The sequence below is a fragment of the Apis cerana genome, linkage group LG10 (genome assembly GCF_029169275.1).
Source record: "Apis cerana isolate GH-2021 linkage group LG10, AcerK_1.0, whole genome shotgun sequence".
NCBI lineage: Eukaryota > Metazoa > Arthropoda > Insecta > Hymenoptera > Apidae > Apis > Apis cerana.
Genome location: NC_083861.1, coordinates 5,889,994 through 5,904,244, shown reverse-complemented (window position 1 = coordinate 5,904,244; position 14,251 = coordinate 5,889,994). Strand labels below are relative to the sequence as shown.

Here is a 14,251-nt window from a genome sequence, read left to right as displayed (position 1 = left end):
AAATTCGCGATATGCCCATGATGACTGGATAAACGATAGGCCAGCATGCAAATTGGCCAAGACAATACAACATATAATACGTATTACTAAAACGAGCACAATGACAAAGTAGTAACAATGATTTCCCATTCTTTGGATCGAGACAAGATCCAAAAGATGAGAAACCATTCGTTGCAGCCCTCTTCGTGACAGTTTGTCGGGCCTCTTCGGTCTTCCTCCTTCGGGCGCAATGCCCGCTGAAACTTAAATCTAGGCTCGAGATTCACTAATCGTAAACCAAAGAAAAAAGAAAAAAAGGACTAAATCGCGGAAGCTAAATGCACATGGACGACCAACAATTGCAATGATCGTTCTCCGTACATGCACAGAATCTCGAGCGCAACGTTCGTTTCGAAAGCAAATCACGACCGCGACCGCGAAATTCGAAAACTCGATGAGCAAAACCAGAGACGAATGGCATTGTCATCCATTCGTCTCAGTTTCGCCCTCGATTTCTCAAATTTTATTCCCTGAAACAAGTTGTCACGCGAAAACGCGCCTACCCGATCAGAGACTGTGACAACCTGCCCGGCCCTACCTACTTATAATTAAACAGACACACCAGAAGTATACTACCTATCCTACCTAGCCCTATATTTAAAAAATATGGCAAAACAGGCATACCAACACACTCATTCCACGATTCTCACACATAACACCCGGGCGCAAAAGCCTACACTAGGAAAGCGTCCCGGGACGCCTCCGACACCCGAGCTTGGCACACTACTCGCACACTCTAACTTTACGTACCTTTTCCTGAAATCGACTGACGATGGCTAGCGACCATTGCGTGAAACGCGACAAAACACGTGTATTTACATTTTAATTGTGAATATTTATGAATACGTAACGTTTTCCAAAATACTAGTCACCAGACTAAACGGTACCATTATTATAACCATTATTCTCAACCAAAATTGTACAATTATGATATTGTAATTTGATACTAAAGATTAGTAATCTTACTATTTATTACTTATTCGCAATATTTTATTACGAGTATGATTGTAAATTGCGATTGAATAGTGAAAGAAATAATAATTGAAACGACGCAATTCCACAGCCTAACCACACACACACACACAATGTGGAAAGTACGTCGTGCACGATACACTAACGCATCGTCAGTCGCTAAAAAATTTGTATTAACTTATGAACTAGGTCATCATACCCATTGCCTCTCCTTCACTCAAGTAACACCTGGGCACGTGAGTGAATTCCTGGCAATGAACATGGAAAGGGTTAAACCTGAAAATCCTGAGCTAAAAAGATATTAATATATTCATTTTGTATCTAACGGGCTAATATTCTTTGACTTTGTATTATATATTTCAAATTATACAATTATATAAATTATATTATATATTTCAAATTTTTATTATCATGTTTCAAATTTTGTGTGACTCTATTTTATATTTCGTATCATTAATTAAACAAGTTCTTGAATTTTTAGCATATTAAATTTTTAATATTGAATTGAAAAAGGAATTTAGAATTCATTGTAATTTAATATAAAATATTAATAGAAATACCCTCAGACGATTCCTTCATCAGAGCATATTTTCAAAACCAAGAAGAATGATATTCAAAACTTATTGCTCTGATTCTAAAATCTGCCTGTCGCGAAATGTCTCCTTGCGCAAAATTTAATTCACATTTGTACGAGTAAAAATTGAACTTTACTATCTACCAGTGTTGTAAATCATACTGAAGTTATATGAAATTATTATATGACAAACACAATAATCAAATTGACCAAATAACTTAAAATGTTACTCTGAAGAATTTTGAATTATAGAAATTCAAATTAACAGTAACATGTATTACACTGATAATTATATAATAATAATTATTATACGTTTTATGCCAGTTATGTTCAGAAAATTACCAAACATTTTATATTAATCAAAAACGCGAAGCGTAAGAAGACTCTAGCCTGAACTAATAAATAAAACACAATAGAAATAATTGTTACTACTCGCGGGTATTTATTTATAATAATATAATATACCCGCGGTCATTGTGCTCGTGCAAAATTCTACGTATACAACCAATCACTCGTGTCGATTCGGATCTTTTATCCTACGACATGATTGAGTGACCGGAGGAACCAAAAGCATGCGACTCACCATACGATGCGAACGCCTTCATTGTTATTGTAGCCAAGAAGTCATCGAGAAGAAGGTTGGATAGTCATCAGGATGGATGGAAGGATGGAAGAAATCTGTGACAAAACGTCATAATTTAAAACACGGTTCCGATTACTTGAAAAAAATTGAAATACGAAACTATTAAATATGCAATATGTAACAATATATAATATTGAAATTCCATTTAACTTCTATTTACAAGAATAAAAATTTAGATAGATAAAAGAATAATTACCTCTTCGCGTGATGGATGATCGCCGTATTCTCTTGAGAGAAGCACCGACTCTACTCTGTACCGGAAACGAATATTTAAAATAAAAAAAAATAAAAAATAAGAAACTAATAACGCGTCCGCATAAATTATAATCGACGAACAAACACTGACTCTATCTTCCCGTTTGATTATTCTAATTAAAATTTAATCAGAGCTATTGTGCTCTAAAAAATATTCAAAATACTATGACGAAGCAAACACTGATTCTACTAACCACATTGCGCGTGGTCACAATATAATATTTTCTGAAATTAACATTAAATTAGTATAGAGGGACGGGGAATGATAGAGGAAGAAGCAATATCTTTTGATATTGATAAGATCTTTTTTCTTCTCCTTCTTATCGAGCATTTGTTCTAAAAATACTGCCTTTTTATTTTTTCACTTTCTTCTAACTAAAACGTAATTTTATTATGAATTGCTTAACAACAATCATTAATAATCCAATAAAACAGAATAAAAATTTATACATACGAAATGTAAAATTTTACCACGAAAAAAGTCACCAATGGCGTCCATATTGGAATTTTTCCCGCCTTCGAGAATATTACCATATTACCAACGCTACCAATTAAACCTGCGCAGAAAAAAATCAAAACTTCTAAATAAATGAATAATATGTATGAAATTAGATCATGTTAAAGTATCACAACGATCAAATCAAATAAAAAAAAACTCACAATATAAAGCATCTTGTAATTCGACACTCGAATTATGTGATAAACGAGGAACTCAAAATTATCAATTCTAATATTGTTGAATAAAATATTCAATAAATGTGTATTAATCAACGCACAAATAATAACAAAAGTAGTCACAAAGAAAGATATTATTAAAATACTATGCAACAAATAAAACAATCGTCTCGAGAAAATTTCAAACGTCTAATCGTCACGACGAACAATGTCACTGCGCTTCGATTTCGCGCATCGAATAACAAGATGGAGAGGGGATACGCTCGACAGGTCGAAACATGTTTGAACACGAATCCGATTTCTTGGAAATGAAATATCATAAGAAATGCTTCTTGCCTCGAGCAAAGTATAAACGAAAGACTAAAAAAAGTAAACAATAAACATACACGCGAGACGTTGTACACAATATATATGTACATTCGGAAAAATATGCGATACTTGAATAATTCGATTTCACGAAATGAATACGTAACAAAGCGTAAAATATTTCATTCACTTTAATACTATTAAAATGATAAAATATAAAGATCAAGAAATTGTAATATAAACGTATTACGATTAAAATTATATTTAAAAAAAGCCGATATACGATTTCAAATTCTGTTTCGAAATATTTCGATACGGGACGTTAATGACGCAATAGACGCGAAATGAACAATTCTAAGGAAAAGACACAAAAACACGGAAAAAACCAATTAATTTCGTTTTCAGTACACTGAATGGATCATTTCAAAAACTAAATTAGCAATAATTTGGTAATAATAAGTGTAAAATAACTTACTGCGATAATCACAATTCGCGACGACACGTCCACTCCACACAATTTTCAACTGTAGACTGACGACATGCGCAGTGTAATGCGCAGTGTAATGCGCACTGCGTTGCGCACTACGATGCGCAATGAGTCCCGCGACTACTTGAATAAAGCGACGTTCTGATTGGCTGGCTCATGATGCTTATTTTTTTCATTCAAAAATCGCGCGAAAAATTGAAATATAACATAACACGTATATTAATTATGTGTTACTTGTCAGATTGGAATTCTCTAAAGATCTACTTATTGGAAAAAAAAAATTATTACTAGAATTACCAATTTATCAAGATAATAAGATAGTTGTAATGCAAAGAAGGAATTCAATAAAAATATTTATTAAATTAAATTTAAATATAAGTAAAAATACAAAAGAGAAATTTAACAAAAAACTTAAATAAATTCATGAAAATTGAAAAAATAAAAAGAGAACGTAATATAAAAGTAACTATAAAAGTAAATATAAATTTAACATAATTGAAATATAATATAAATAAAACACAAGACTTGAATTTAAATTTAAAATAAATAAATTTAAGCAATTAAATTATATTAAATAAAAGAAAACAATTTTGACATAAAAATCAACAAGAGAAAAAACACAAAAGAATATTTAACCAAATCTGAAAAAAAAACAAGAAACTTATTTAACACAAGATTCGAAGAGATTAGGAAAGATTGAAGTACAAATAAGATATTTTAATTTGAGATGAACAAAATCTGAATAGAATTATAGAAATAGAACAGAAGAATAACGTTAAATAAATCTAAAAACTTAGAGAATGTAAATAAAATTTGACACATAGATTAATTTAATTTGAAGAATAAATATATATACATATATATACATATATGTAAAAATATTTAACAATATAGTAGTACATAAATGATGAATAATGAATATGGAAAAACAAAAGAGAATATTTAACATAAAAAGTTAAATATTATAAAATAAAAAAGAATGAAACATAAGAGAAGAATTTAATATCAAAGTTAAAAAAATCTAAATCCAAAAATCTAAAACAACAAAGAAAGAATTTAACATGAGTGTTAAATTCTTCAATTAGAAAAACATACATAAAAGAGAAAATTTAATTGATTTGTGTAAATGTTTTTCTTTTTTTATTTAGATAATATTTCTCTTAAGTCCTTTTAAATTCATTTTTCAGTTTTTCATTTCAATTCTTTCAGATTTTTATAACTTTGAGATTCTGTGAAATTCTTCTTCAATATTTTAATTTTCTCTTACTTCATGATACTTATTAACTTTTACATTATACTTTCTTTTCATGTTTTTAATTCATGTCATTAATTCATTTTTATGTATTACAATGTAACATAATACTTTTCTTATATATTGCAGCATTCTGAGGTTTAATTAATTGTTATGCTGCAACATATAAAGGAATTTATTATTATGGTACATATATGAATAATGAATAAATATAAAAACATAAAAAGAGAATATAACATAATATAACAAGTTATGTAACAAAAATAAAGTAAAAAAGGATTGAAACATAGCTAAAGAATTTAATCCCACAGTAAAAAAAGAAATCTAAATCTAAAAATCTAAAATATCAAAAAAGCAAATTTTGTTATTTTCTTTAAATGTTTTCCTTAATTTCTATTATATCTAATATCTAATATTTCTATTAAATCCTTCTTTCATGTTTCAATATTTTTAGACTTTTTTAACTTTGAGATTAAATTCCTCTCAAATGTTTCAATTTTTTTCTATTTTATGATAATAATAACTTTTACATTTTACATGATAATAATAACTTTTACATTATATTCTCTTTTCATGTTTTATTTCATTATTTATGTATTACAATGTTAAATTCTTTTCCTATATATTGCAGCATTGTAAGATTTTGTTAATTGTTATGTTGCAACATATAAAAGAATTTATTGTTACATTATAATAAATAAATAAATGTGTATAAACATATAAGAGGAAAATGTAACATAAAAGTTAACCATTATAAAAAAGAGGATTGAAACATAGCTGAAGAATAAAATTTCAAAGTCAAGAAAAATCTAAATCTAAAATTCTAAAACATCAAAAAGAAGCAAATTTTGTTGTTTTGCTTAAATGTTTTCTTTAATTTAGATAATATTTCTGTTAAATCTTTCTTTCATATTTCAGTATTTTTAAACTTTTTTAACTTTGAGGTTAAATTCCTCTCAAATATTTCAATTTTTTTCTACTTTATGATAACAATAACTTTTACACTATATTCTCTTTTCATGTTTAATTTCATTATTTATGTATTACAATTTTAAATTCTTTTCCAATATGTTGCAGCATTGTAAGATTTTGCTAATTGTTATGTTGCAACATATAAAAAAGTTTAATGTTATAATATATAAATAATTAATAAATATACAAACATAAAAGGAGAATTCAACATAAAGTATATTAGAAAGTAGAAAAGGATTGAAACATAGTTGAAGAACTTAATCTCAAAGTTAAGAAAATCTAAAGGAACTAAATAACAAAAAGGAATTTACAACAACAAATGGTAATTGAATAAGATAAACAATTTAAGAAAAACAATTTATTATATTTAACAAAGCTTCAAGATATAAGAATAGAATTGAACTATTGATCCTAATATACAAAAAGAATAAAAAAAAATTCCATGGAAGGATTGTTCAATGTAAAAATTAAAAAAAATTCCAAAAATGTTAAAACATAGAAAAAATAATTTAGCATAAATGTTAATTGAATTAGAAAAGACATATATATGAAAAATAACTGAAGGTAATTGAACTTAAACAATAATAATTATAGATTATAAGAAATGAGTATAAGAACATAAAAAGGAAATGTAACATAAAACTCAACAATAATAAACTAAAAATGATTGAATCATAAGAGAAGATTTTTCTCCAAGGAGGATAAAGTAGAGTAAGAATTAAGTATTATTGCCATCTCTTAGTGCTTTTAGAAAATATCATCTTAAAGAAATGTTTCTAGCTTGCAAGAGATGGTGCTCACGTTCAATTCTTATCTTATCTCTATTCATTTCCTCTTCGTCTATTACTTATTCTAATTTATGTGTTTCATTATCGATCATAAAATAAACGTATAAACGAAATATCGACGAGAAATAGATTGACGCGACATCTTCGAACATTGTAAAATATGTTCTGAACCGAAAAAAGATTAGAGCTACGCCGTCTAGCGTAATATAATTTGATTACATATACAATTATTATCACTCAAGGTACAAAGAAATAAAATCTTATGCTTTATAAATTTCCCAAATTATTTTATTCGTAAATAAATTCTCCTTTCCTAAATGTATGTTATCCACCTATTTATCTACAGTATCTACTTTTCTACAATACATAACTTTATTTAATACCCTTGATTCTGCATGCACTTAATTTTAAATACACTTTTTTTTAATCAATTATACAATCTTCTGTTCCTGTAAGAAATCCTGAAACAAACTTGAATTAAAAATATAACATTAACATTTAATTTATTCTGAAAGTTTCTTTTTTATATTTCTTATCTATATAAGAATTTAAACACTTTGTTCCTAATTCAGCTTTGATTGAACATCTAACAAATTCTCTTCGTATCAACATTCATCATATTTACATTCACACTGATTGATGACACACAAATTCCAAAAAATTTGTGATACGACATAAAACCACATGTGGCAAGAGGAAAATGCAAATCAGTATATACCAATGATGGCTAATGAACAAAGTCATGTAGCTATCAAGTATCAAGCATTTGTTTATAATGAGGAAATTAAGGAATTAAGGATAGCAAAATGATCATATTGCCTTGAAAAATAGGAAATGTTGATTTGGAAAACGAATCAAAGTGGGGAAAGCGAAGCTGCTTTTTAACAATAAGAAGAAGAAGAACAGAACATCGTTTATAAATCCCATCTATCAAGAAAAAAGCTAAATGTTTCCTACAACCTATTCTATATTACCTAATATAAAAAATTAGAATATTTATCTGATGATAAGATGTAATCCATTCCACATAATCCATTGTTGAAAGCTGAAGGAGATTTCTGAAACAAACTATAGAACAGAATTAGTGAAACAACAACAATAACAAAGGTAATTAATTTCCAACAAATGAGGATAACACATTATTATCTATCTATTTTTTCCTGTTTATTTTCTTCTATTTTTCATATTTCATATCTGTAACAAACTCAATTACTGGATTAATAATTAAAAATAATTTACACCTAGAAAAAGAAAGGAAAAATTTAATTAAAAAAACAAATTATCAAAATGTTGTTAAGCAACTCATTATTTTAAATGGGAGATATTCATCGATAAGAAAGAAATACATATTTTAACAGTATTTTCAATAACAAACGTTCTTAATAAGGGGGTGCTGAAATGAAAAAACGACGAAAAGGTAACCAGAAGGGTAACCAAAATAATTATCCACCCAATGTAAATCCGAACAAACCGTGAGTGGAATTTATTTCTATTTCGCAACACTAAAATGCTAAAATGTCAAAAGAAAACGCGAAGAGTGCTTCACTGTACTTTCAATGCAATTCTATATCAGCAAAAAAGGATAAAAAAAAAAGGATAAAAGATTCGCGAAAACATATACGAAACTCTAATAAACTAATTTATGCACTCATAATTTTTTTATTATAGACGCAACACTATATAATAGCGGAAGATTGCAGCCATAGTCAGAGACTGCCGTCGTACAATCACCTTTCATACAGCTTTTTGACTGTAATAGGTGATTCAGGAACTTGATACTTCCACAGTCCAAGTGGAAGAAATATGGGCAATTTGAGCAAAAAAACGCAAAACTACTATAAAAAAACGCGATTATTTTTCAACGCAACACTAATTCTTCAAACGAATTTAATATAAAATTTATTATTATTTTATAAATCGAAAAAGCTACTTTAAATATCACGATATCATAAATCATAATTGCATTATAATAAAGAATAAATTCAAATATATATTAAAAAAAAAAAAAAGAAAATAAAAAATTGATTAATTCATAATGAAAATAATTAAACGTAACCGCGATATTCTTTTCAACGCAACGCTATAGCAAACGCGATCATCATTTTATCGCAACTCTAATTCAACCCGTTTATTAATCAATCGCAACACTAATGCAAATTCGCGATATGCCCATGATGACTGGATAAACGATAGGCCAGCATGCAAATTGGCCAAGACAATACAACATATAATACGTATTACTAAAACGAGCACAATGACAAAGTAGTAACAATGATTTCCCATTCTTTGGATCGAGACAAGATCCAAAAGATGAGAAACCATTCGTTGCAGCCCTCTTCGTGACAGTTTGTCGGGCCTCTTCGGTCTTCCTCCTTCGGGCGCAATGCCCGCTGAAACTTAAATCTAGGCTCGAGATTCACTAATCGTAAACCAAAGAAAAAAGAAAAAAAAGGACTAAATCGCGGAAGCTAAATGCACATGGACGACCAACAATTGCAATGATCGTTCTCCGTACATGCACAGAATCTCGAGCGCAACGTTCGTTTCGAAAGCAAATCACGACCGCGACCGCGAAATTCGAAAACTCGATGAGCAAAACCAGAGACGAATGGCATTGTCATCCATTCGTCTCAGTTTCGCCCTCGATTTCTCAAATTTTATTCCCTGAAACAAGTTGTCACGCGAAAACGCGCCTACCCGATCAGAGACTGTGACAACCTGCCCGGCCCTACCTACTTATAATTAAACAGACACACCAGAAGTATACTACCTATCCTACCTAGCCCTATATTTAAAAAATATGGCAAAACAGGCATACCAACACACTCATTCCACGATTCTCACACATAACACCCGGGCGCAAAAGCCTACACTAGGAAAGCGTCCCGGGACGCCTCCGACACCCGAGCTTGGCACACTACTCGCACACTCTAACTTTACGTACCTTTTCCTGAAATCGACTGACGATGGCTAGCGACCATTGCGTGAAACGCGACAAAACACGTGTATTTACATTTTAATTGTGAATATTTATGAATACGTAACGTTTTCCAAAATACTAGTCACCAGACTAAACGGTACCATTATTATAACCATTATTCTCAACCAAAATTGTACAATTATGATATTGTAATTTGATACTAAAGATTAGTAATCTTACTATTTATTACTTATTCGCAATATTTTATTACGAGTATGATTGTAAATTGCGATTGAATAGTGAAAGAAATAATAATTGAAACGACGCAATTCCACAGCCTAACCACACACACACACACAATGTGGAAAGTACGTCGTGCACGATACACTAACGCATCGTCAGTCGCTAAAAATTTGTATTAACTTATGAACTAGGTCATCATACCCATTGCCTCTCCTTCACTCAAGTAACACCTGGGCACGTGAGTGAATTCCTGGCAATGAACATGGAAAGGGTTAAACCTGAAAATCCTGAGCTAAAAAGATATTAATATATTCATTTTGTATCTAACGGGCTAATATTCTTTGACTTTGTATTATATATTTCAAATTATACAATTATATAAATTATATTATATATTTCAAATTTTTATTATCATGTTTCAAATTTTGTGTGACTCTATTTTATATTTCGTATCATTAATTAAACAAGTTCTTGAATTTTTAGCATATTAAATTTTTAATATTGAATTGAAAAAGGAATTTAGAATTCATTGTAATTTAATATAAAATATTAATAGAAATACCCTCAGACGATTCCTTCATCAGAGCATATTTTCAAAACCAAGAAGAATGATATTCAAAACTTATTGCTCTGATTCTAAAATCTGCCTGTCGCGAAATGTCTCCTTGCGCAAAATTTAATTCACATTTGTACGAGTAAAAATTGAACTTTACTATCTACCAGTGTTGTAAATCATACTGAAGTTATATGAAATTATTATATGACAAACACAATAATCAAATTGACCAAATAACTTAAAATGTTACTCTGAAGAATTTTGAATTATAGAAATTCAAATTAACAGTAACATGTATTACACTGATAATTATATAATAATAATTATTATACGTTTTATGCCAGTTATGTTCAGAAAATTACCAAACATTTTATATTAATCAAAAACGCGAAGCGTAAGAAGACTCTAGCCTGAACTAATAAATAAAACACAATAGAAATAATTGTTACTACTCGCGGGTATTTATTTATAATAATATAATATACCCGCGGTCATTGTGCTCGTGCAAAATTCTACGTATACAACCAATCACTCGTGTCGATTCGGATCTTTTATCCTACGACATGATTGAGTGACCGGAGGAACCAAAAGCATGCGACTCACCATACGATGCGAACGCCTTCATTGTTATTGTAGCCAAGAAGTCATCGAGAAGAAGGTTGGATAGTCATCAGGATGGATGGAAGGATGGAAGAAATCTGTGACAAAACGTCATAATTTAAAACACGGTTCCGATTACTTGAAAAAAATTGAAATACGAAACTATTAAATATGCAATATGTAACAATATATAATATTGAAATTCCATTTAACTTCTATTTACAAGAATAAAAATTTAGATAGATAAAAGAATAATTACCTCTTCGCGTGATGGATGATCGCCGTATTCTCTTGAGAGAAGCACCGACTCTACTCTGTACCGGAAACGAATATTTAAAATAAAAAGAAAAAAAAAAAATAAAAATAAGAAACTAATAACGCGTCCGCATAAATTATAATCGACGAACAAACACTGACTCTATCTTCCCGTTTGATTATTCTAATTAAAATTTAATCAGAGCTATTGTGCTCTAAAAAATATTCAAAATACTATGACGAAGCAAACACTGATTCTACTAACCACATTGCGCGTGGTCACAATATAATATTTTCTGAAATTAACATTAAATTAGTATAGAGGGACGGGGAATGATAGAGGAAGAAGCAATATCTTTTTGATATTGATAAGATCTTTTTTCTTCTCCTTCTTATCGAGCATTTGTTCTAAAAATACTGCCTTTTTATTTTTCACTTTCTTCTAACTAAAACGTAATTTTATTATGAATTGCTTAACAACAATCATTAATAATCCAATAAAACAGAATAAAAATTTATACATACGAAATGTAAAATTTTACCACGAAAAAAAGTCACCAATGGCGTCCATATTGGAATTTTTCCCGCCTTCGAGAATATTACCATAACGCTACCAATTAAACCTGCGCAGAAAAAAATCAAAACTTCTAAATAAATGAATAATATGTATGAAATTAGATCATGTTAAAGTATCACAACGATCAAATCAAATAAAAAAAAAAAACTCACAATATAAAGCATCTTGTAATTCGACACTCGAATTATGTGATAAACGAGGAACTCAAAATTATCAATTCTAATATTGTTGAATAAAATATTCAATAAATGTGTATTAATCAACGCACAAATAATAACAAAAGTAGTCACAAAGAAAGATATTATTAAAATACTATGCAACAAATAAAACAATCGTCTCGAGAAAATTTCAAACGTCTAATCGTCACGACGAACAATGTCACTGCGCTTCGATTTCGCGCATCGAATAACAAGATGGAGAGGGGATACGCTCGACAGGTCGAAACATGTTTGAACACGAATCCGATTTCTTGGAAATGAAATATCATAAGAAATGCTTCTTGCCTCGAGCAAAGTATAAACGAAAGACTAAAAAAAGTAAACAATAAACATACACGCGAGACGTTGTACACAATATATATGTACATTCGGAAAAATATGCGATACTTGAATAATTCGATTTCACGAAATGAATACGTAACAAAGCGTAAAATATTTCATTCACTTTAATACTATTAAAATGATAAAATATAGAGATCAAGAAATTGTAATATAAACGTATTACGATTAAAATTATATTTAAAAAAAGCCGATATACGATTTCAAATTCTGTTTCGAAATATTTCGATACGGGACGTTAATGACGCAATAGACGCGAAATGAACAATTCTAAGGAAAAGACACAAAAACACGGAAAAACCAATTAATTTCGTTTTCAGTACACTGAATGGATCATTTCAAAAACTAAATTAGCAATATTTTGGTAATAATAAGTGTAAAATAACTTACTGCGATAATCACAATTCGCGACGACACGTCCACTCCACACAATTTTCAACTGTAGACTGACGACATGCGCAGTGTAATGCGCAGTGTAATGCGCACTACGATGCGCAATGAGTCCCGCGACTACTTGAATAAAGCGACGTTCTGATTGGCTGGCTCATGATGCTTATTTTTTTCATTCAAAAATCGCGCGAAAAATTGAAATATAACATAACACGTATATTAATTATGTGTTACTTGTCAGATTGGAATTCTCTAAAGATCTACTTATTGGAAAAAAAAAATTATTACTAGAATTACCAATTTATCAAGATAATAAGATAGTTGTAATGCAAAGAAGGAATTCAATAAAAATATTTATTAAATTAAATTTAAATATAAGTAAAAATACAAAAGAGAAATTTAACAAAAAACTTAAATAAATTCATGAAAATTGAAAAAATAAAAAGAGAACGTAATATAAAAGTAACTATAAAAGTAAATATAAATTTAACATAATTGAAATATAATATAAATAAAACACAAGACTTGAATTTAAATTTAAAATAAATAAATTTAAGCAATTAAATTATATTAAATAAAAGAAAACAATTTTGACATAAAAATCAACAAGAGAAAAAACACAAAAGAATATTTAACCAAATCTGAAAAAAAAACAAGAAACTTATTTAACACAAGATTCGAAGAGATTAGGAAAGATTGAAGTACAAATAAGATATTTTAATTTGAGATGAACAAAATCTGAATAGAATTATAGAAATAGAACAGAAGAATAACGTTAAATAAATCTAAAAAACTTAGAGAATGTAAATAAAATTTGACACATAGATTAATTTAATTTGAAGAATAAATATATATACATATATATACATATATGTAAAAAAATATTTAACAATATAGTAGTACATAAATGATGAATAATGAATATGGAAAAAAACAAAAGAGAATATTTAACATAAAAAGTTAAATATTATAAAATAAAAAAGAATGAAACATAAGAGAAGAATTTAATATCAAAGTTAAAAAAATCTAAATCCAAAAATCTAAAACAACAAAGAAAGAATTTAACATGAGTGTTAAATTCTTCAATTAGAAAAAACATACATAAAAGAGAAAATTTAATTGATTTGTGTAAATGTTTTTCTTTTTTTTTATTTAGATAATATTTCTCTTAAGTCCTTTTAAATTCATTT

The 14,251-nt window shown here is 28.7% G+C and overlaps 2 long non-coding RNA genes across 2 annotated transcripts; both read right to left on the bottom strand.

Moving 5' to 3' along the window:
• Positions 1-728: 728 nt before the first annotated feature.
• On the bottom strand, positions 729-4,436 carry LOC107995457 (uncharacterized). Its single transcript, XR_009831601.1, has 3 exons — positions 3,940-4,436; positions 2,425-3,040; positions 729-2,263 (listed from the first exon to the last, which is right to left on the bottom strand). It is a non-coding gene; the product is annotated as an uncharacterized LOC107995457 (long non-coding RNA).
• Positions 4,437-7,229: 2,793 nt separating this feature from the next.
• On the bottom strand, positions 7,230-13,518 carry LOC133666746 (uncharacterized). Its single transcript, XR_009831291.1, has 4 exons — positions 13,062-13,518; positions 12,063-12,160; positions 7,938-8,031; positions 7,230-7,434 (listed from the first exon to the last, which is right to left on the bottom strand). It is a non-coding gene; the product is annotated as an uncharacterized LOC133666746 (long non-coding RNA).
• Positions 13,519-14,251: the final 733 nt, after the last annotated feature.